At 34.0% G+C, this 22,513-nt stretch overlaps 1 protein-coding gene across 3 annotated transcripts in view; it reads right to left on the bottom strand.

The window, feature by feature from the left end:
* The window catches only part of LOC110461716, a 74,399-nt gene extending 52,151 nt beyond the window's left edge, over positions 1-22,248 (bottom strand). For 2 of the 3 annotated variants that reach the window (XM_021515338.1, XM_021515341.1), the window contains exon 1: positions 387-617. The gene's annotated coding sequence lies outside the window, so the exon portion shown is untranslated. Of the gene's footprint in view, positions 1-386; positions 618-22,063 lie in introns of those variants that run through there. The other variant, XM_021515339.1, reaches the window with a different exon arrangement.
* Positions 22,249-22,513: the final 265 nt, after the last annotated feature.

The raw sequence follows: 22,513 nt of genomic DNA, 5'->3' as shown, positions 1-22,513 counted from the left end.
TTACTAGACTCAAAGTGATAATAAAAAGGATATCTTGAATGTTAACTCTATAATCGGTATCTATTTGTACGACAAAAATTGGTGTTATGAGATCTCGCTTGCGATCAGCCATTCATCACTAAACAAATGTCCTTTTTATATTTGAAACAGTTTCTTGCAAAATTGAACATGATACATTAAAAAACGATATAAATGTTATTATAGTTACAAAACTTGATACAGGGTTTAAAGTCTTTAAATATTAGTAATTGTTAAAAGGCAGTTGATCCATTTCAATATGACATCATGCATAACACAAATTGATTTTTTTTAAAAGCTTGTTCAATACAACAGAAAAGCATGCATCACACACATATAAGTGATTGAAAATATGTGAATATATTTACCTTCATAACAGAATTAATATCCTTTTAAAGAAATGGAATCCATATCAATGCTTGTCTTTCTCCGCGCCTGATTTTGTGTGCTACTAAGTAAAATATTTTGAATTTAAATGTCCAGCCCAAGGAGAGAGAAGCGAAGCACGTAATAAGAAATAATCCACGCGGTACCTGTGAGCAGGTGAGTGTATATCTACTACCACCTATACCTCCCTATACGTGGCTAGGAGCACATATACACACGGGTAGGTAAGGCATTTAATATCAGGTATATATTAAACGTTGTAATTAGTAAGCGCCACTACGAAGGAATCCTTTATTCGATCAAAATTTAACTCGTCATGACACAATGTCTCGTTTACGGACAATCAAACAGAGGGTTGAGATGGCAGCGATAAGGAGCGTTGGGTCTTAGTAATCGCTTGATTAACCACAATTGTAGCAAAATGACGGATTACATATCTCGAGAAGAACCTGTTCGGTGAATATGATAGCATGGAATGATTCTATATTCTTTATGAGGCAAATCCCCTGAAATCGGTTAACATTTGTTTGAATAGAATCACACAGCGTGACGGATCCCGTTACGTACACCCGGAGAGAATCATAGACAACGTTCAGCTGGGTGGGCATTGGAGCATATGTATGAATGGGTAGCCCCCGAGACATGTGGTATCCCTTTACATAACGGCTGTAATGTATCAAACATGTGATTTTAACGATAACCCTAGAATATTGTCACGTAATTTATTCTCAGATCTTTAATGTAGATTGTATTGTTTTAACGTGTAAAAGGACGAATCAAATATGGCTCTGTTCCCATTAGTGTCTATATTATTATTTCTATTTGATGTATCAGATGACAAATGCACTATTAGTGTATGTGTGTCTCACTGGGGTATTTAAACCACCTGTTGTAATGGCAGACGTAACACACAACCAATATTTTCACGGAACAAAACGTACGTCTTTGTCTGTTGATGCTTTTGTTTACAAAACAAGGTGACAAGACAAGCAATAACCAATTAAAAAGTTTACTCTTATTTAGAACAGATTTTAAAAAGATAAATATGAAGGACCAATGTCCACGTCTTTGTTTGTGAGATGAGATATCTTAAAGCTAGGAAAGTACTAACAAGCTGTTTCAGAATCATCTATTTAAATGTAAATTCGAAAAATATAATTTATTTTTTCTTTATTTCTTCAAAGTATGGAACAACCTTTTTATTGGTTTAAAAACTACCGAAGATTACATCGGACCACAGTTAAATCTTAGTTCACGCCCTCTTTCATGATGTAAATGCATGCAAAATGCATAAAAGATAGTCCTTATTTAGTTTAAAACCAATAAGCAATAGTATTCTAATGTCGCTGAAAGTTTATATTTATTCTTAGTTCATAGCAAATACTTAAAATAGAAAAAAATGTTACTTGAAATTCTAAAACATTATGTACTATTTATGATTTTAGGTTGTCGATGCTGAAAGCCAAGTAAACTATAGTCATTTGATCATTGAAGAATCATATGTGGCACTAAGGTCAATACTGTCTGAAGTGTATATATAAACACAGCAGATGAGGTTAGGTGCCAAAACAATGCTTTAACCTAAAATTTTCGTATTTGCAACATTTGATCACAATAGAAAGCACTTTCAAAACTAGTGACTCGAGTAAAGGGTGCCAGAATATGTATCTGCTACTATTCTTAGGCATCCGTAAAGTCTAAACCTCAGTCAATCTTGATTCAATATCGTATGTTTTTATTATGACGTCATCAAATCATTTTGTGACGTTATCATTGATTATATTACAACGTAAGGTCATAAGTGTTCTGTATGACACACTGAAAACATGTTTTTATCGTGTGCAAAATTACATTATTTGCCAAATCTGATGTGTTCAAATTACTTGTATAAGTATCAGCACGGTAGTTGATGTATTTGCCTCCTTGCGATAGCACCGATCTGATGCCGACTTTAAAGTGCTACCTCTGAAAATACCATTTCCATAAACATATCCGACAAGAGCACATATGCTCGAATATTCTTATTCTGAAAACAGTACCTGTCATGGTAGATAATACACGAGGATGTGGAAACATATCACCATGCACTCTTTTAGATTGACGAACATGTCAAAGTGTATATACATGTATACAAATATGAATAACGTACCTCGCCCAGTATATGTAGAAAGGTAGAGTTATATTTGCCAAGTTTGTCTGTTTATACACCTGGTTAATCTTTGGTTTTATCAGTTTATTTACATATGGAAATTCCTTATTTCAAAGACATATTGATCGACATCACTCTCTAACTCATCAATCAAGACATTGTGTGTACTAAATAAATAAAGCCCATCCACTTAAAATGGAATTTGATATAGGGTTTGCATGAATGGGTAGAAAAGCTGCCGATAACATTTCAAATAAAACGTTGAACCCGGTAAGACGTTTTGCTAGCGAGTAAAAGTATAAACATCTATCAATAAAGATCTTGTTTTAACTACATGACCAAAAGTTCACTCGTTATAATAAGATATAAGATAAAATAATTTAAGTAAGCTTTAACATCAGCTGTTCCATTAAAGTTGAATATTGATAAACCCATATTAATTGGTAAGCTTAAATTCATGTACATGATCCGCAAATCTGCATATCAATCTTTGAGATGATAAAAATAGGTTTATTTGTTTATTTTTAAGAATACTCATGTCATATTTATTTTAGAATCACGTCTATGTATAAGGGAATCAATGTGACGGTTTTTTTAATTAAAGAAAAGCAATAAGGAAATGCATGAAAGTTTATCGGTGCTTTACTAGGGGGAAACTATTGAATTATACCAGATATTAAAAATGGGCTTCCAAGGATTTCCGTCATTATTTCAATATCTAAAAGATGTAAGGCGTTATCTATACTTTTCTAATATCAAAGAACTCTAAACTTTTCATAAACATGAAGCAAAAGTCAAATTCAATCGATAAGAGTTCGAACAATAAAAAGTGTTTTGCACTCAACATGACACCAAGCAGTTATCGTCAAACCTGTAAAATGACGAACAGCTTGTATTTGTTAGTGTAACACTGTGCGGTTTATTCTATTAGGTAAAACTTCATATACTGTTGTTTTTTGTTTGTATAAGTCCTAAGACATCTTTTGAAAACGTGACGACCTCGTCCTGTATCCACGCAAACGATTCGCATGTTCCTGGTATACTTTAACGCAATTATATTGGAATGGTATTTTAAAGATTATCAAGCGTATTGAAGCAATGATATTGTCTCGAAATACAAAACCGTTTTTATGCTATTGTGGTTTTTCTAATTTATGATAAACAAAAACAAAACTTTGTTAAAAAATGTATTTTCAATTTTTCCTTCAGCTTAATATAGTAAGGCTATGATCATAGTCATAATGCAAGCTAAACATAGATATCTGAAACGATTCTTTGTTTGTTTTTGTTTTCCACACCTAGACAAAGCATCTGGATAGATTTGTTTGCTCATTTTAACATATGGAATTATCTCACCTTAGATACTAATATCACCTCCCAGCGGTTTTGTCAAGGATAATTAAATTGTTCACGACATGATCAATACCAGTTCGCTGCCTGCTACAAACATCTACTCACCCTTCGAAAATCGAATTACACCTGATTAAAACACAATGTGTACTTACCGATTCTGTTCGCCATGGGAGAATCATTCATGCAGGTAACATTACCCAATATGTATATATTACTAATAACGGGTCCAGGGAAGTGTCCTAGTGGGCTATAACCAACATGAAGGGTTCCCCTAGCTTTCAGTTCAGATAGCTTAGTGACATTGGCATTCATTCACACAGATCCGATACAACAATCATTGATGTATTTTCAACGGGTCAGGTATCAGCTATACACAACGCTAAAACCCCAATCCTTATCTTGACAGCTTAGAAATATATGGAGTGGCGCTTTCAAAAAGATAAATATCCTAATGTTCAGACACAACAAGTACAAAAAATCCGATAAGATAATTTGATAACAGAAATATTCAAACTACTATAGAAAGTGGATATTGATTACATTGCTAAGCCTCATAAAAGCCCTAATTCATAGCCCCATGAAAGACATACATATGTACTAAAATTTACAATATCGCCCTTGTACAGTATGAAATCATGGGTGTTGATCTAAAGCTTTGCCGCCATTATTACTATTTACAAAATGTAATTCAGACCGACATTTACTTTCGTGATACCATTTTTTACATGCTATTATAAGATAATTAAGCTGCGGTCAATCCCTACATCACAAAACCATGTGATCTATAACAGTAGAAATTGAGCGGTTAGATAGCTCCTATTATTGTCGTGTCATAAACAGTACTCGTATTAATAAAAGTTTATTGTTGTGCAAGGTGTACTGGCTCTGCGTCACAAAAATAGGACGCCAATTTTATTTCATCCAATACAAAAGGCCAGACTTTCGCTTATGAAAAATTAAAAGAATCGGTTAAATGTTTGGAGGGAAAAAAGGTCAGAATTGTCTTCTAAATAATTACACCCTTTACGGTATGATAAATCATTCATACCGTCTCATATTATACATGAAAAACATCACAATCTCATTTTTTCGATGATTATATCTTTAATAACAGTTTATGATAGTCTGATAACGGTATGATGTATCCTGTGCTCGAATTATCAATAAAATTTAAATAAACTGCTCCGTTCGCCCGGGAGGTTCAGAGCGTTTGACAGCGAGCCAGTTGGCGCAGGTTCGACCTCCGGCGGAAGGGACAACTAGTGTCGGACCCCTTAGCAGTATGTATCTGTATTGTTTCATTCGGGTCAGCCGTTGTTGAAAGTGTCGATATTAATTGTCAAAGTTAGTGTTTCATTTTTAAAATTTAAAATAAAGTATTGATCAGTCGGAGGGACGCCTTTGACGGGTCGCTACTGTTTTATAAATATAATGAATATATAGAACTCTATTCTCTGCCCAGTATTTTATGAAGTTAGTGTCATATTACTACACTTTTTCATTTCGCTGAACCCGAACTATCAAACTACTGGAAATTATTCATATTTCATGAATTATTTATGCTCGCGTTTATTCCGGACACGACAAGATTGATAATTAACCTATCTGGTTGTTTAGTATATGGGTTTTTTATGAATTTGAGAATTTTGAAACTCTATCGAATATAAATTTATTCAAAAAATGTCTTCATGTGACAACATCCGCATAGCTGAGTGGAGTATCAGAGAGGTGACACGCAGTAAAGCACCTTAGAGAACCGGAAGTTGCTTAAGCCTCTAGTTGGGCACCCAAGAACAAGAAGAGACTTAAGCCTGCAGTGGCGACACTCAAGAACCAAAAGGCGGCTTAAGCCTACCAGAAGCCTGCAGTGGTGACAACCTATAACCAGATAGGGCATTATCTTACAGTGTTTGAAACATTTGAACTAGAAAGGGCGCAATACTGCATGTTTGGCACCCTAGAATTAGAAGGGGCACAATCCTTGAGTGGCTGCATCCTGGTACCAAAACGGGTGTAAGACTTGAGTGTGCGTGTATGAAATCCATAGGTTTTCATACGATAATATAAAGTGTAAAATAACGCTTGAAATGTTGATTATGACATTTCTATTTATAGAATTACAGGTGACATTGACTGTTGAACCTGTCTATCGGTTTGGCGTTGTTCCTGATGGGAACGTACCTGTATGTGAAGGGTGTATATTTAATATACAAGTGTTTATAACACTTCACCTGAGCCCTGGAGATATGCAATTTAAGTGCATTGTAATTCATACCTATCATGTTTCTCAGGTTTGAGAAAATTTACATACAAAGTTCAAAGTTTTGTCAATTACCAAACTTAAAATTCCAAGGTTAAAACAATTTGTCGCTTTTAGATGTGTGAGAATATTTGACAGATTAACTAATCAGGACCGCAATGTCATGTTTTATCCCTCGATACTAACTATTAAATTATTAAATATTACCCGAGAACCGTGGTATAACGGCAAGGTGTCTGATAATACAGACTCGAGATGAGGGCCATCAGAATTTTCAGAATAATTAAAATTGAAAAAAAGAAATACATGTCCTGGGATTCTCAATTCATACTAAATTTTAGATAAGATTCACAGAAATATTCATATTTCTACACAAGTTTAAAATATAAAATTGAGGTTTGTTTTACTAAATACACTTCATATTAAAATAAAGCTGTATCCGAAACCACAAACTACTGACGTATTACATTATACAGTCAACCCCTAAATTTAAAGACCATGTACTGGAATTCCATGAAGTAGTCTCTTATTGCAGTTGATCTATTTAATACACGTTCAAATAACATTAAAACAACTAAAATGGGACTCTTTAAAATGGCTCTTAACGCAGGAGGCCTATAAATCAGGCTTGATTTTCAAGTGTTCATATGCTCTAAACCCCGTTTACGCCACACTATCGACCATATTTAAATGAATGCCCCAGTCTGTGGGGACCTTGGAAGTGTTAATGTGTATAAGATGTTAGTAATTAAAACAACTGTTCGGTCATGCTATTTTAGTATAATATACTATTATAACGGAGCGTTATATTCCCAAGGCAGACAGATTATACTTCACTATTTCACATGCCAAATTCTCCGAATAAAACAACAATTCTGTCTCTCTGAAGATAAATGTGGGTATGCATTGATTATGGATCTCTGGTAACTCTTTAAATGCGTTCCATACAGGGAGGCAGATTTTTTTACGCCGCAGTTACAAGTGTTGTAAAGAAACTGCCTCCTTGTAAGGAACGCATTTAAAGGGTAACCAATGATCCATAAGCAGTGCATACACGCATTTATCTTCAGAGAGAAAGAATTGTTGTTCGGTTTTGTTTTGATGTTTTACAAAACTTGTAGCTGCGGTGTAAAAAGTCCACCTTCTATTGTTTTATGAGAAGAAGAAGTTTTATTGGTACTATAGAGAGTGAGATTAACATGAAGTCATACATCATTAGAATCGTTGTTATATTTATATTATTTAACATTTATAATATTGCGTAACCCGTGTTATTTTTTTTAACCATGCTTCTCTACCACAGTGCAAAGCCAGACAGTTGTGATCAAAACAAAATTACTCAAACTACTTATGGATGTCTCAGCAATCCATTCCCTGCCATGCCAAATCGTAATCCTCGAATACTTCAAACACTGCTACACTTTTGAAGTGGATGTATCGCGGTAAATATATTCTTGTTTATATAGATAATCTAAATGGCACGAGTTCGAAGCTGACAGCAAAGTGGGATTTGAACCGGATTAGTAATAATTGAAAATGTGTCGGTTCTTAAGCCGACATCTATTCTTCCTTGCATTAGCTTTCGAAAGGGGAAACATGTCAACGTTATAAGGAGACACTCATTATATAAAAGTGTATTCCAACATCTGTGTATCGTCTAAACCGAATGATTAAAGATGTCAACGGGCTGAGGAGATTAAGTAAATAGAAGCGAGTTAAATACCCAACTTGAATAGGAAAACCGCGTGTTCTTGTATGCGTGTATGGAGTGGAGAGCGATGTCGGCATTCTAACTCCATTCAATGGTAAGTCAATATTACATTGTGGAAAAGCTCTGATCGCGACGGAATATTTCATACTCATCGATAACAATTAAGCAGAATATTGTCCACACTAGATGACCCCGGTCATGCATACAAGACTCTGATTTCTGACCAAACAGAATTTGGAGCAGGTGATAATATATGAAAGCTGTTAAGGGACATCATCAATTCACTTTTACCGTAAAAACGTGATCTTGTTTTGACTAGAAAGAGCATTGTGTGAAAAGGAACGAATCTTTTCAAGCCATCCTTTCGTTATTATAATTAAGACCTAAATTCAAATTCTGCTATTAAGTTCAGGCTTTTCGTCGCGTATTTAACAACCCGTTAGCTGATTTTAATCTGGTTTAATATAATTTGAACGTCTTCATTGTCAATCACCTATTTTTCGTGGTACATTTAATGGGTTTTTCACGCGTAGATTCGTGAGGATTCTCTCTCAAAAAGTCATCCTACCCAGGGGTATTTATTCAAACAGAGTTAAAGCAAAGGACATACTGCTATTTTTGCACCATTTGCAAATTGGAAGCCTTGCAAATATGTTATTTGAGGGGGAAATGCGAAAAGGGTTATTCGCGGAACGATATTTGATTTAAAGTATTTGGTTTGTTGAGCAAAATACAGAATGTTACATCAACACCATTTACTGTAAGCAGTACAACGATTTACATAGAGTAAGCGAGACGTCATGCTGTTGTTCGTGTAGGTCGACTGAGCTTTGTTCAATCTCATTGCTCTGCGGCAATCAAACCGGATTGTAACTGAAGCTGAATTGCTTTAAAGCCCAATAGTTTGCGGAATTGCAAAAACCAAGACTGGAAAAAATGAAGGATCATTAAATAAGGAAAGTTTATAATTAGGACAAAATCGTTTCATAAGCCTTTTGAAATATGAGAAAGCATATTTTATAACTTAGATTTTGTATGGAAGGTAAACGTTCGTCCTACGAATTAACTAAAACACAAAACACCCACTGGCTTCCATAGACCCATTAGCGGACGGATACAATGAATTCACCGGGACTGTTTGAGGATTGTCGATCGGTGGCAAGTGTAATCTAATGTCTAAAACAGCCCCTTACTAACAAACTGGAAACTGATCTGGTTGGCCTGGATGAATAGCAGTGTAGTCCACCACCATGGCCTAGTGCCACCTATCTTAGAACTTTCAATTAACAATCGATTCAGCATAAAGTCCAAACATTATACACCGTACTTATCCATTAATTTTATGTATGTGTATATATCTTAAGGTATATAAGATCTCTTCTGATGCATTGATTGTTTCTTTGCTTGACTGGAATATTGATTAATTGTTTGGTCGCTTGTTTGTTTGCTTAATTGATGGATTGATTTTCCATTGATTTATTAATGATAAATTTCTTAATTGATTGATTGATCAATTTATTCGTTCATTTTTAGACTGATCAGCATAAAAAGGAAACGATAAAACAAGATAAAAATGTGATAAGACCGCTTTTTGCTGTTTTTAACATTCAACTGTTGAAATGACGAGATTCCTGTCCTTAATTGTATCCCAGATTATTGCTTATATGTATAGCTTCTGTCTATTATTTCGTCACAATGTAGCACATGAAGCCTGCAACCTGTTAAAAAGTTTATAACTAACGAGAGGTTACAACAACTGGAACAAAACAAAATCATTTTGCTAAACAAAGGGCAAACAGTAATATATATGCTAATGTATAAAATCGTAGCCTAAACTGATAAATATTAAAATTAAAAGAAATATCTTGTTGTTTTATTGATGTTTACTTTTGTAGGAAATAAACAGTAACGTATAATAACAAAATACCTCAAAAATGTCAAAAATAAAAAAGGACGAAATACGAACAGGAAGTCGACAGGAAAAGCAACAGACGCGGTGGCGTCATCCAGATGTGATGAAGAACAACATCATGGACCCCTACAGAGGAAAATGTGGCACATCGCACCTCTTTATTTAGTTTTATGCATAGTTTCGTATTTTAATACTTTCACTTTAAGATATACAAATATTAATTAGGGTTTCTTAAATAAAAGCAGAAATAGATGAACTGCAGCATTTCAGTGTTAATATCCTTCATTTATACACCATAACGCATTCGGAAACTCTCGTTTTTCATTAAGAACCACAAAAACGAAACTAACAAGAAAATGCAGCAAGCTGCTGGATACCAAACTTTTTTTTATGAAAACGACTTACTGACAGACCATCAAACACGAGGGAGCAGATCCTGCATACTTGAATATATTCATTTATAATTATATAAATGGTTAATGGCATTATTTTGTCGTTCAGAATATTCCGTTAAAGCTCAATATCCTTACATTTTGCACTTTTGTCACTTAATAATCGTCCCACAGCACGCAAATGTACAGTTTCAACTGCACGTTAAATGTCAACGATTTGATAATAACGCCATCTTCTGAAAGAGAGAAGCCGGGACAAGAAGATAATTTACCAAAAAAATAGCTTTTACACCTTTGGTCAAAATTGCAGCGATTTTTGCAAATATTTCTTTTGACAATGTACCTATTTTGGATAAAACATCAACCGTCTTCTAGGTTAAAGCGTCAATCGTAGACCCCGCCCCTTTGAATAATAGTTGTTACTTTTCGAGACGAAGACACATTTTGCCACAACGTTGTTCTTTTGGCTGTTATCACATTCATTTTATACAAATGAAATAAATATATCGAATTAAACGGGAAAACCAATTTTTTTTTTATTTCTTACATTTTTTCACGTCATGAGACGCAAATATTGCTTCATCAGAAAAGCGCGGGAATCGGGAATGTGTAACGTAGTTTTTGAAGCCAGGTTATAATGACGTCACGCTTGACAACAATACAAAGCACCATTTTAAATGGGTTTTCATTGCAATTTTGCCGTTTGCTAGTATTATCTGGTAAGATTTCCAGACAAAATGATATTAATTGTGTAGATATGTAAAAACAATAATGTATGCTGCAAAGTTTGAGAACACAACCACTTATCCTGCCATCACTTCATCTAAACTTGAAACTGAAAATTCTTTGCAGAGAATATAATGTACCGTTCAGATTGGACAATACTAAGAGTGACATTTTTACTTGCGAATATATAATATTTCGTTTATCTTCACTGCATTAAACATATGTGTTTATCAGATGGAGAATTCATGATATTTCACTAGAAAACTACTAAATACCGATACCGTAAGGTTTACCATCATATTTTTGTAGACAGTATGCGGCCTCAATTTCCCAGAAGGCTTTCACGCATGGGGAAGCACCGGAAGTGGACAAAGTGTTTACAGATCAAACCCCGAAGGCGCTTCGCGCCGCTTGGGGGTTTGAAAAAAACCTGAATTTAAAATTACAATGTGCCACATTCCACAATCGGCAGGAGACGGAATGACAAGCGTTTCCGGCACCACATATAGTATCATTAACTCTGACCTTTGTCATATACAAAATGGATACAGTGAACACGATTTTCATTATGACAGAGTGAGGCCACGACAAAGATCTTAACATTTCTCATGTTGAAAACCTAGTAACGTTAAAAGCAGGGCAAGCTGGTATTCTACTACTGAGCTTGATAGTGGTCTTACCATTATAGCCGGAATATACATAAAAAAAACCAAGTTATTTAGTTGATATAGGTTGTAAGTTATGGAGGACAAATGAGATTCGAGTAGTAGAAAGATCCGTTTTCTAAAGAAAAATGTCATCACTATTTTAAAGGAAAATTAAATTATGGCGAAAATAACTATTTTCATGTGTTTCTGAATACAGTTCAGATTTATAAGAGTATAGAAATGGTGAAGAGTATGAGCTATGGTCTATTTTGCAATCAACTTCAATAAAAACGTTCTCGATTAAATAAATGAACAAGTGGTGATGTTCAATTCAGTACACATTTCTTTCTTCATTACTCTGTCCATTATACGTACATACGCTATTAATTAAATAGGATATTTCGTCAAATACGAAATATGTAACTACAATACCATAAATGCAATACTCACCATGACGGGCTTCCTGTTCCCTGTCACAAACTTGTTTGTCGTAAGATATGCCGTATGTGTTTACCTGTGATTCCTTACCTACCTGTGCCATGTTACACGCGTTCAGTGAACGGAATATTACCCAAACAAACATTTATATTAATACCAATTACCACACCATTTTCCATTATGATGGATCTATTTCCGTCGACATGTACATTGATTGCGACAGGCGGCTAACCTAACGGTAGCAAAAAGGTCGGAAATGCTTCATTTAATCATACATGGGAAAACCAAACTTGACAGCTTGATGACATAGCATATTTCCCTCATCAAGCCTAATTCGCTTATTAAATTGACAATTAAAAAGCAAATTATCTTCCAATCCCTAACAAAGTCGATACAAGCCGAATGGCATCTAGCAAACACATCGTAATGACCAAGTGGATCAACTGCTCGTCCGTCTGGTTTACGCCTAGTTTTACAGTACTGGACAATGCAGTGGTTTTACATCTGATCCATATAGCGTATAGGAGGGTAAGGGTCTGATCGTTCATACAGCCGATATAATTAGACTTTGCAATAGAGTGTGTAATTAGCTAGCCTTACCGTTATACAAGGAATGTATATCATTATATCTCCTTTGCTGTAACTGGACATTATATACTATAGCTGTTCTGGGGTCATCTTGTGGCCATACCTTACCTACACATCTCAATATCAGTCCGGGTAATGCCAATGTAACCTCGTGTTACAAATTACTTAGTCTTAAAGCATGGAAAACGTATACAAAGAAGGTGAAACTATTACCTGACCTTCTTATCATAACAACCAATGTTACAGATAGCGTTCTTATAGGTAGAAATATTAACATCTTCTTTCCTTTCCAAAATCGAGGAAAAACTAGAGACCCATCGAGCTTCAATCGCCTCCATAACGTGGTCTTCGGGATTTTCTTATTCTTAACAGTTTAAGATTCATATATATATTCACTAATATTTAATCCGAATCAATTTGTAATTGCAATGAGAGTCGGCCAATAGAAGGAGGCTTTGCGTTGAAAGGATGTATTTTAGGAGATTGCCTAGAATTATTAACAAATTAAAAGCAATTGATTGTGAAATGCAAATACATATGTCACCGTTTCAGTAAAATCGCAGGTCCCATATATCGCCCTACTAAATGAAAAATAATATTACAATTAAATCGAACCAATATAACGTAGTATGGTTATAACCGCCATTTTGATATGTGTCAATGTGACGCTTGGCAGTCCGCTTCAAACAATAGTCAATAGCTATAAATCAATCACTTAAGTGACTACGGTTATTGGAATGAGGTTTCATCGGTATCGTAACATTGGCGATACATCAACAAAACAGAGTAATTTTCATAATACGCAGTAATTTTCATAATACGCAATATATGTTAAAGTTCATATTTGAATAAATCTAAGAAAGCAAAATTTACGGATTTAACGTTTTTTCTCTGGGCATCAATAGCTCTGGCTTGAAATAAATCAATCATTGATCAATTCGGTTTTATCATAAAGTATCTATGTAAAAATTTCATTGTGACTTCAAAGTCACATACTGTTGTTTTTATTAGTTTGATTATAACAATTCAAAAAAATATCTCTACTATCTTGGATGGTGCATCACGGGTATATAATCTCTTCTTTCATTCTTAATCACTGTTGCATACTAGTCTTCAAATGTTAAGGTAAAAGTGTAAAAGCGATAATTTCACGCGGGTATTTATTATGTCTCTTCGATGCTGTCGTAATAAATTGCGTTTCTGCTAAACAATAGGCAAACGGTTATTCAAGTAAGCTCGCCGGATCGATCTGGTACGGTAGAACGGTAGACCAGCTGTAAAAATCGCGCATTGTATAGAAGAACCATATTGTATAAAGTTACATTCTACTCGATATATTTGCTTTCATCATCACACATCCTACGGGATATCTACCTGAGCAGGACGTTGTATGAACTGAATCCATATTGGTTTCACATAGTTACCTTCAGAAATATAACAATTAGATACAGGTGAACAAATGTGTTGTTTTTCAGAGCGTATGTGTAACCAAGATCATTATGTTTTCAATGCATCCGCTAGGAGTCGAACCCGGGATCTCTGGTTTACTAGTGTAACGTTCTATCGAATAAGCATACCATGGTGACATACGCATAATTCGTTCTTCCTTTAAAACTGGATCGCTGTTACTACTTGGGGTTTCAATTGTCGCCGAGTTTTATCAGTGTATCCAACTTCGTATTTTTGATGTTATGTTTCTTGCTTCCGGTATGAATGCAGTAGAAGACGAAATAATACATCAAGAAAACAGCAGGAACGCAAGCATTAAATGAATATAGAGTCAGCGAACAGAGAATGTAAAAATAATTATGGGGATTCTTTAAAAAACCCACTAATTGATAGCTTGAATATTTATTTCGGGTAATTTGAGTTATTAAAGCAAGTCCTTGTGGAATGTTATAACGGATTTACATTTTCATAGAGCATATGTGTTTCATTATAGCTTCGTTCCGTTTGAAACAAAGTATGTAATGATTTTTGTAGAATTACTTTAGTTATTGGTTTAGTTCAAAATATTTATGAAAATTATAGTGTGTAGAATTTGATAAACCCAACATTGAATTATATTTAAGATATGTCTCATGCCATCAAGGATTACGTTCTATCCTCTAGTCGATAAAATGGCATGCTTGGTGATTCTACTATGATCAATGGCAACCTAATCAGACTCAGACAGAAGCAAAAAATATCCAACCGATATGTGTGCCCAGTATCTGGTATGAACTCACACGCTCCGCGTTTAGCCTCTGTTTGATCATTCGAGAAAAAAACAATAAAATCCATCCGAAAATTAGTCGTATAATTTAGTACTAGAAATGTTTAATTAATGTCTGACCTACATCGAGAGTTATTAACACGATAATTATTGAAATGAAATCGTGATGAGAAGAGGGAGTCTTGTTATTCAATATTTTACAACCTCTAACCATTGTTACCGTTTAAATGTGTATGTTGAATAATTGAAGATATTAACATTTCATGAGTGGCGATAAATACACGGTTGATGTCTTGCTTTGAATTGACCGAGTCGTTGAACACCAATATTTATACATGCTATAGTCGAATAACAAAGTAACCAGGTTGTCCAAAATGTACTATTGATGTTGGAGATATGCCATGAAACAGCAAAAATATAAAAGAGAACTAATCACGATTTATATTTTATTTACCTTAATGTTCTTTTCCGAGCATAAACACTAATAAACTCATGCTACTATTTAATTGTTAGTGTCGAAAAACACAAAATATTTCAGAATCATCAACAATGTCACCAGGTCATGATATAAGGATATCTTACAAAAGTCGTAAAAATACAGCGAATGGAACATTTTTTTTTTATAATAAATCGGAAGCATAACTAATGGTTATCGCATTATAAATCGATAACCTTTTACTTTATAACTAATGTTTATCTTATCATAAATCGTTAACCTGAAACTATATAACTAATGGTAATGGCATAATAAATCGTTAACCTAAAACTTTATAACTAATGTTTAACCTAAAATAAATCGTTAACCTAAAACTTTATAACTTATGTTAATCTCATAATAAATAGTTAACCTTTAACTATATAACTAATAGTTATTGCATAACAAATAGTTAACCTATAACCATATAACTTATGGTTATCGCATTATAAATAGCTAACCTTTAACTACATACCTAATGGTTATTGCATAATTAATCGTTAACCTTTAACTATATGACTTATGGTTATCTCATTATACATTAAACGATAAAACTAATTGATATCTTTAAATAGCTCAGATCACTATATCAATGATGTGTATATTATGATAAATCATTTACACATAACTAATGGTTAACTGATGGTAAATACGTTACATAAAACTAATTGATAACTCATGGTAAATACGTTTCATATAACTAATGGATAACTGATAGTAAATACGTTACATATAGCTAATAGATAACTGATGATCAATAAGTGACAAAACGGATGATAAATACCTTACATATAACTAATGGACAACTGATGAAAAAAAAATTACATATAACTAATGGAAAAACTGATGATGAATATGTTACATATAATTGTTGGATAACTGATGATAAATACGTTTCATATAACTAATGGATAACTGATGATAAATACGTTACATATAGCTAATGGATAACTGATGATAAATGCGTTTCATATAACTAATGGATAACTGATGATAAATACGTTACATATAACTAATGGATAACTGATGATAAATGCGTTACATATAACTAATGATTAACTGATGATAAATGCGTTACATATAACTAATGGTTAACGGATGATATATAAGTTATAAATAAATGGTTAACTGGTGATAAATGCATTACATTGATGATAAAATCGTTATGTATAACTTACGGGGTAACGTTTCTGACTACATATGAAAAAAGGACAATGAATTCCTTCAGTTGGTAAGATGTGTATATGAACCCTTGAAATGATGCTTTTTATATTACAAAACGTTGTCAGAGACTTTGAACACAAGAAGATCAACTTGTCTTCCATTGCTTTAATTAGAATACATTTTAGTTCATTTTGGGTCGATCATGCGTTGGCACAATCCTGTTTCTTATATCTAACAAAACAATGCTTCTTGTAGAATGCTAATAGTTAATCAACTGGTCGAGAGCACATTAGATGTTATCTGAACTCGGTTTGTCGCCTTTAGTAATGCATTGAGTCATGGAATGTTATCACCATATCAGTAGGTCAGGGTCTTGTTTAGCTTCACTACCTTCAAAATACTTATAAATATTTTAATGAAAAGAAACACGGATTATTTTCTATTTATAACATCAAAGTGCTGTTCTGAAATTAAAGTTTGTGTAAAAGAATGAAAAATGCATGTTCAATATCAGAATTATAATTTCTAAGCACTACATGTGAAATTCTACACGAATGTTCAATTAGAAGTGTGATATTTGCATTTTATATTGAGTTTCGTTCAACTTAACACAGTTTTACTTTGTCTAATTATCACTTATTGTATTTGTGTATGCTTTCTACATCGATCTGTTCCTTTTGTTGAAATAAGAATTGTTCCTAACACACTTAGTAGTGGTCAGTATTGACCTAAGACTGTCCGTAGATGACCACAGTGCGTGAATAAACACTTGACCCCCAGTCTGTATATTTACCATGTCTGGGCACCCATTTCAAATTTCATATTCGACAAATATTTTACTAGACATACATCAGACCACTACATTTAGAATTAATGGTAGGTACATAGTCTTTGAGGCAAACTCAAATGTCTTGTCAAGAATAATGGGTTCAATTATTTGTAGTTTCGGACATTTTAAGCAACATAGACTTGGAATGCAATGTGTTAATAATTAGACATATTATTATTGTTATTTATACGCGTACAGACGTGAAGTTTAAGTTAAAACCTGCAGCACATTTATTTTGAAGCGACGGGATAGGAGGGGGTTTAGAAAGTGGGGGTTGTGGGGTATCCTATGTCTGTATTAGCTGTTTAAGAGACCTTAAAGAGACCTTAAAGAGACCTTATAGAAACGGATAAAACAGACATTTGCAATTTCCTATGGATGCTGTTTAAAAGCATTTTACTGTTTAGATATATAAGGACGATGTCACTTCCAAACAACAGATCAATTTTAAGTGATACAAATAATAATGCTTACAGTTTGACTGCCGCTACATACCCGACTCGGCTAACACAGTTAACGGGCTAATATTGATATATCTTAACCTTCGATTCTCCATAAATAACAGACGCTTACTTAAATATAATATACATATGTATACAAATTGATTTCATTGTAACAAAGTTTTGTACAAATTTGTTTCCCAAAGAGGACAGATCAATGATTAATTGTATGAAAACATACAACAAAACGTTTGGTTTTAGATGTCTGCCTAGTTTGTATTAAACAAAGTGTGGCATTCTATTGAAAACATACGGTCAATTGAGGTTTTCTATGTATATCGTATGGAACATTTCCCGGGCGTTAAGCACCGTTGGCTTTTTATATCATGATTTCTGAAGTGACGGGCACATTTCCTTATATAGACGTTGTGCGCCTGGCATATTTACGATTGTAATAATACGGCTTCTACAACAGTTGCTTAACGTGCTTAACGCGCGTTAAACAGGCGTAAAACTGAGATTGTAGGAGTTGCTTTACACACAGTTAAGCGATCATTCCAAGTCACCGATTTACAGTCGTTGTATCCCGTAACGTATCGATTACAACACCACTCTTATTCCAGGAAAAAAAAATGTTTTAGCACAAATCTTTATCACAGGTAGACATATTTGTATTCTATGATGTAGTACTATCCTTGCAAAGCAATATCGTTAATATAGTTTTTGCCGTTTAATTACAGGAATATCTTCATTCGCGCAAATTTGTAAAGCCGTGATCCGTAAGTTGACTGAGGCAATACATTTTTATCTGCGATGAGAGGGACTGATTATCACAAAAGTACAACAACTAGTTAAAGTATACCCTCGTGTATGTGTATCTGTCTCCTTATCTCTGTTACTCTACGAGTAGGTGGAAGGCTTAGAGCAGCGTCAAAATTCCTCTCAATTCTTTGTCTCTCGAAAGAATCATTAAAAAGTCACTGAAAATTCAAAGGAAGGAAGCGCCTATTAAAAAAATTAGGTAAGTTGATGCATCAAACTAAACAAACCAAATATTCGTTTTTATTGCTCCATCTGGCCATATCACCCATTTAAGAGTCATAAGTGGTACTAAAGGTCGAATGAATGTCAAAATTCATTTATAAAAACATCATTTCATCTTGGCAAAGCCTTGCTAAAATGAAACATCTGTACTTGTTTCATTAAGCTCATCTGAAATTGAAACAATTTCAAGATTCCTCTTTATAGAATTGGGAATATTTCCAAGCCACAATATTTCCTGAATTTGTCTTTTCTAGGCGAGAGTTGACTTCCAAACACGAAATAAAGGCAGGAAGGGACGAAAAACATGTAAATGCCATAAACACACAATTGGCAAAGACCATAATTTGTCATAATCAACCTCCCAGTTTTTTTTATTTCATTTATGAACTCCTATCAAACCCTAAGTTATCGCTCTCATACCGCCATCAATCTATCATTTCATAGCAACCTTGCCGAACTATATTATCCTGGCAGCATAATGAATACGTCATCATTATTCTGACGTCATTATTGTAACATTAAACAAGCTGGACACTTGCTGATTGATAAATCTTCTTATGAACAGCATCCATGATATTGATATTTGACTTGGATTTATTTCTTCTTCTATGATATTGCAGTGGACTGTGAACTGCTTTCAATTGTTGGCTTTCCTGGTAATATGAATAGAACCTAGACACTTACAAATTCAACATGAAATTAAAGTGTGCTTAGAAATAGAAACTGTTTTTTAGTAGTAACTTGAAACAGCTTTAAGAAACACCGACGATTCGTTTAGTTCATTTTTTGAAAAACCACTAGGAAACATATAACACCCATAGATGCCATTGAACTAGCGCAAAAAATATCACATACACGCAACGACGATCTTATTCATCTCTGCTCTATTGCACATGTGTGAATGCGAGACAAGAGTTGTCAAACTGTGACTTTTTCAATGAAACCTCTCATTCGGGAATCTCTGGAGATGTCTCTGCTCTATGTTATAATAAAAATCAGCATAGAGTATATTATGGACCGAGTCATCTTGGTCCCAATTGATTTAAGCTACCCTTTTTCGGATTTCGAGCGCACCGAGTCACCTTAAATATTTCGAGGACATTCAGTAGACAATTTGCATGGTATGTCAACAACTCAAGGGAAGGTAAAGGAATCGACAGCACTTGAGACATCGAATGGGTGGTTATGCTGGTTAAATCTTTTTTATTTTATAGTCAGAAGAAATGAGAACAAAGTCAGGTCTCTCCTAACACAACGCGTATATAAACAGCTGAACAAAGTTCCTTTATGTTTATGAGCTTTGTCAATACTCATTGTTTCATTCAACATTATTCAAAGGGTACTGTCTTGCATATTTGAACTCTTGTTGAATAAAATATCAACGACAGCAAACAATGATTTATAAAGGATTGAATGGATTACGCTGGATAATGTACTACCAAAGAAACATATTCTTGTCAAAGAATGACGAAATCAAATAGATTACAAACAGATGGGAAAAAAACAGTCGAGCATAGATAATTAAACCACGTTCGTTCCCCGAAAAATTAGCTTACTAGGACATTTTTATAGAGAATGGTGGAAACAAATCTGGATAGTGGGACAAACGGATTAGTGGTGGCTGGATTAACGAGGCTTGGCTGTACTTAATTTGGTCAAAGGACGCAAAATAATTTTGTCGTAAATATACACATCGTAATAATCGTAACTTCTGTCGAAACAATGAAGACTAAAGAAAAAAGTATAAACTATATGTGGTTTTCATGAAAACAGTTATATACAATTTGTGTTATTCTGATCTTAGTCGGAACTTTTCTTTATATGTATATAAGTGTTGTCAAGATTAGATAAAATCTATATATATATGTATTTTCTTGTTTAGGTCGATTCAAACTGTCATCGGGAATTGCAGCCTCGTGAAATATGTTTATTAATGATCACACCAGTGCTTTTGTTGGGAAGAATTAAACTGTAAACTTTGAAAAAACGCCTTATTTTACTTTGTCGTCGTTTTAGCAATTTTGCTTTGAATCATAGCCGTACCATCACTACAAACACATTTATGATACACAGTTATCGATGGTATTGGTGCACACAAACTAAAGTTGAAGAACATGCTCAAAGACATATCACTTTATATGAATAAGATAGCTTCTAAATTAACTGGTTGTAGTTTGACTTAATTAAGAAGGTGGTAATGTGTCTGTAACTTTATATAAGGTTCCATTGAAACCATCGTTATCGAATTATTTGTTAGGATGTCTGTAATGCAACGTATTTCTTTTTATTTTATTTTGAAGACGGTAAGGACAAATTATATTTATAAACTCCTTACTATGAATTCCGTTCAAATCCACGTGTTGATATATTTGATAACTTGTACATTTGTGCTACATATAAATTGTCTTTATCTCTTTACAATGGTTGTACCAAAAACAACATCAAATATCAAAAGACAGTACACAGAGGAGATATGGAAAATAAGAATGTTAAGAAAGGTTAGAATTTCCGAGATTACACAATTTCTCCTGTCAAATCATTCGGGGTGGTAGCTTAAGCTATCAATGCCTGAAGACAAACTTATGTTTATAACCACGAATAATAATTAGTGAACCGCTTTGAGACGACCTACGAACTAGATTGTGATAAAGCGGTATATAAGAACCTCGAATTGTTATTATTTTTATTATTATTGAACAATAATGGTGGATTTGGAATTCCCATTGTAAGGAACGGAGTAGTTAGTATGACGAATGTGAAACTATTCAGCAAATAACATATTTCTCATGTAAAATTAAAAGCTGGAAATTGTGGGAAGTTTTAATTATTTTTTAAGTAACAGAAGATCTCAGCTAGCATCTTCTATATCAAGCTCTGCAAGGCATAGCCTCTATCTTGCTTTTGATAGTTGTGTCATATGTCATCCAATGCCACATAGCAAAGTGTTCAGACCGTACCAATAAGTACATTGTACACACACATACATATATGTGGCTGAGGTGGTATTTGTCAACATCCTCATCAATAATTCCTTCGTGGGGAAAACGTACTATTGACGTTTTATCTCTCTAACCATTGATAGCCGAATCTTCTCACATAGTTAGTCAAGCGGTGCACAAACAATAGTATAATGAGTGTACAAGCAATATACAAATTGTATGTTATAGATACGAAACACTATTAAAAATATTTGATAATAAGTCAGTAATATTTACAAAGGAAGTGAATAAAAACGTATCATTGTTATCTATCAGGTATCAATATACATCTGTTTCGTGAGAGCTTGTACATATTTAATGCAATACACTTACTTACCTATCATGGAACATATCACCCCTGGTCATAATTCTCACTGTACCACATATACATCGTTTTCCATTAATATCGTTGTAATCATTGGAGGGCGATAAGATCCAGAATTCTTCTAGGTCATCCTGTCAATGTGAGTTTTGTACCTATCTGGTGTATTGTTAACACTGGATGTGTCACATCGATATAGCTGACAATATTACACGTGGTACTCTAGATAGTCCGTTGTTATTCAACTCATATAATAAATGAATAATTTTGTCGTCTGAGCACAATACAGACAGCTTTTATATATATATATATAGCCCTTGATTAACATTTCACCCTGTTAACGCGCCTACAAAGGCAGGTAGGACTGTTTGAGTATTCCAAGGTCTGGTGTATACAGTGCGTACATTATCAGTGGCTTGGTTGGGGTAGACCTCGGGTATTGATTTTGGAAGTGTATATTGGTCG

Source organism: Mizuhopecten yessoensis, unplaced genomic scaffold (assembly GCF_002113885.1).
Source record: "Mizuhopecten yessoensis strain PY_sf001 unplaced genomic scaffold, ASM211388v2 scaffold10651, whole genome shotgun sequence".
NCBI lineage: Eukaryota > Metazoa > Mollusca > Bivalvia > Pectinida > Pectinidae > Mizuhopecten > Mizuhopecten yessoensis.
Note: the sequence above shows the minus strand (reverse complement) of the source record. Positions and strands in the feature narration are given on the sequence as shown.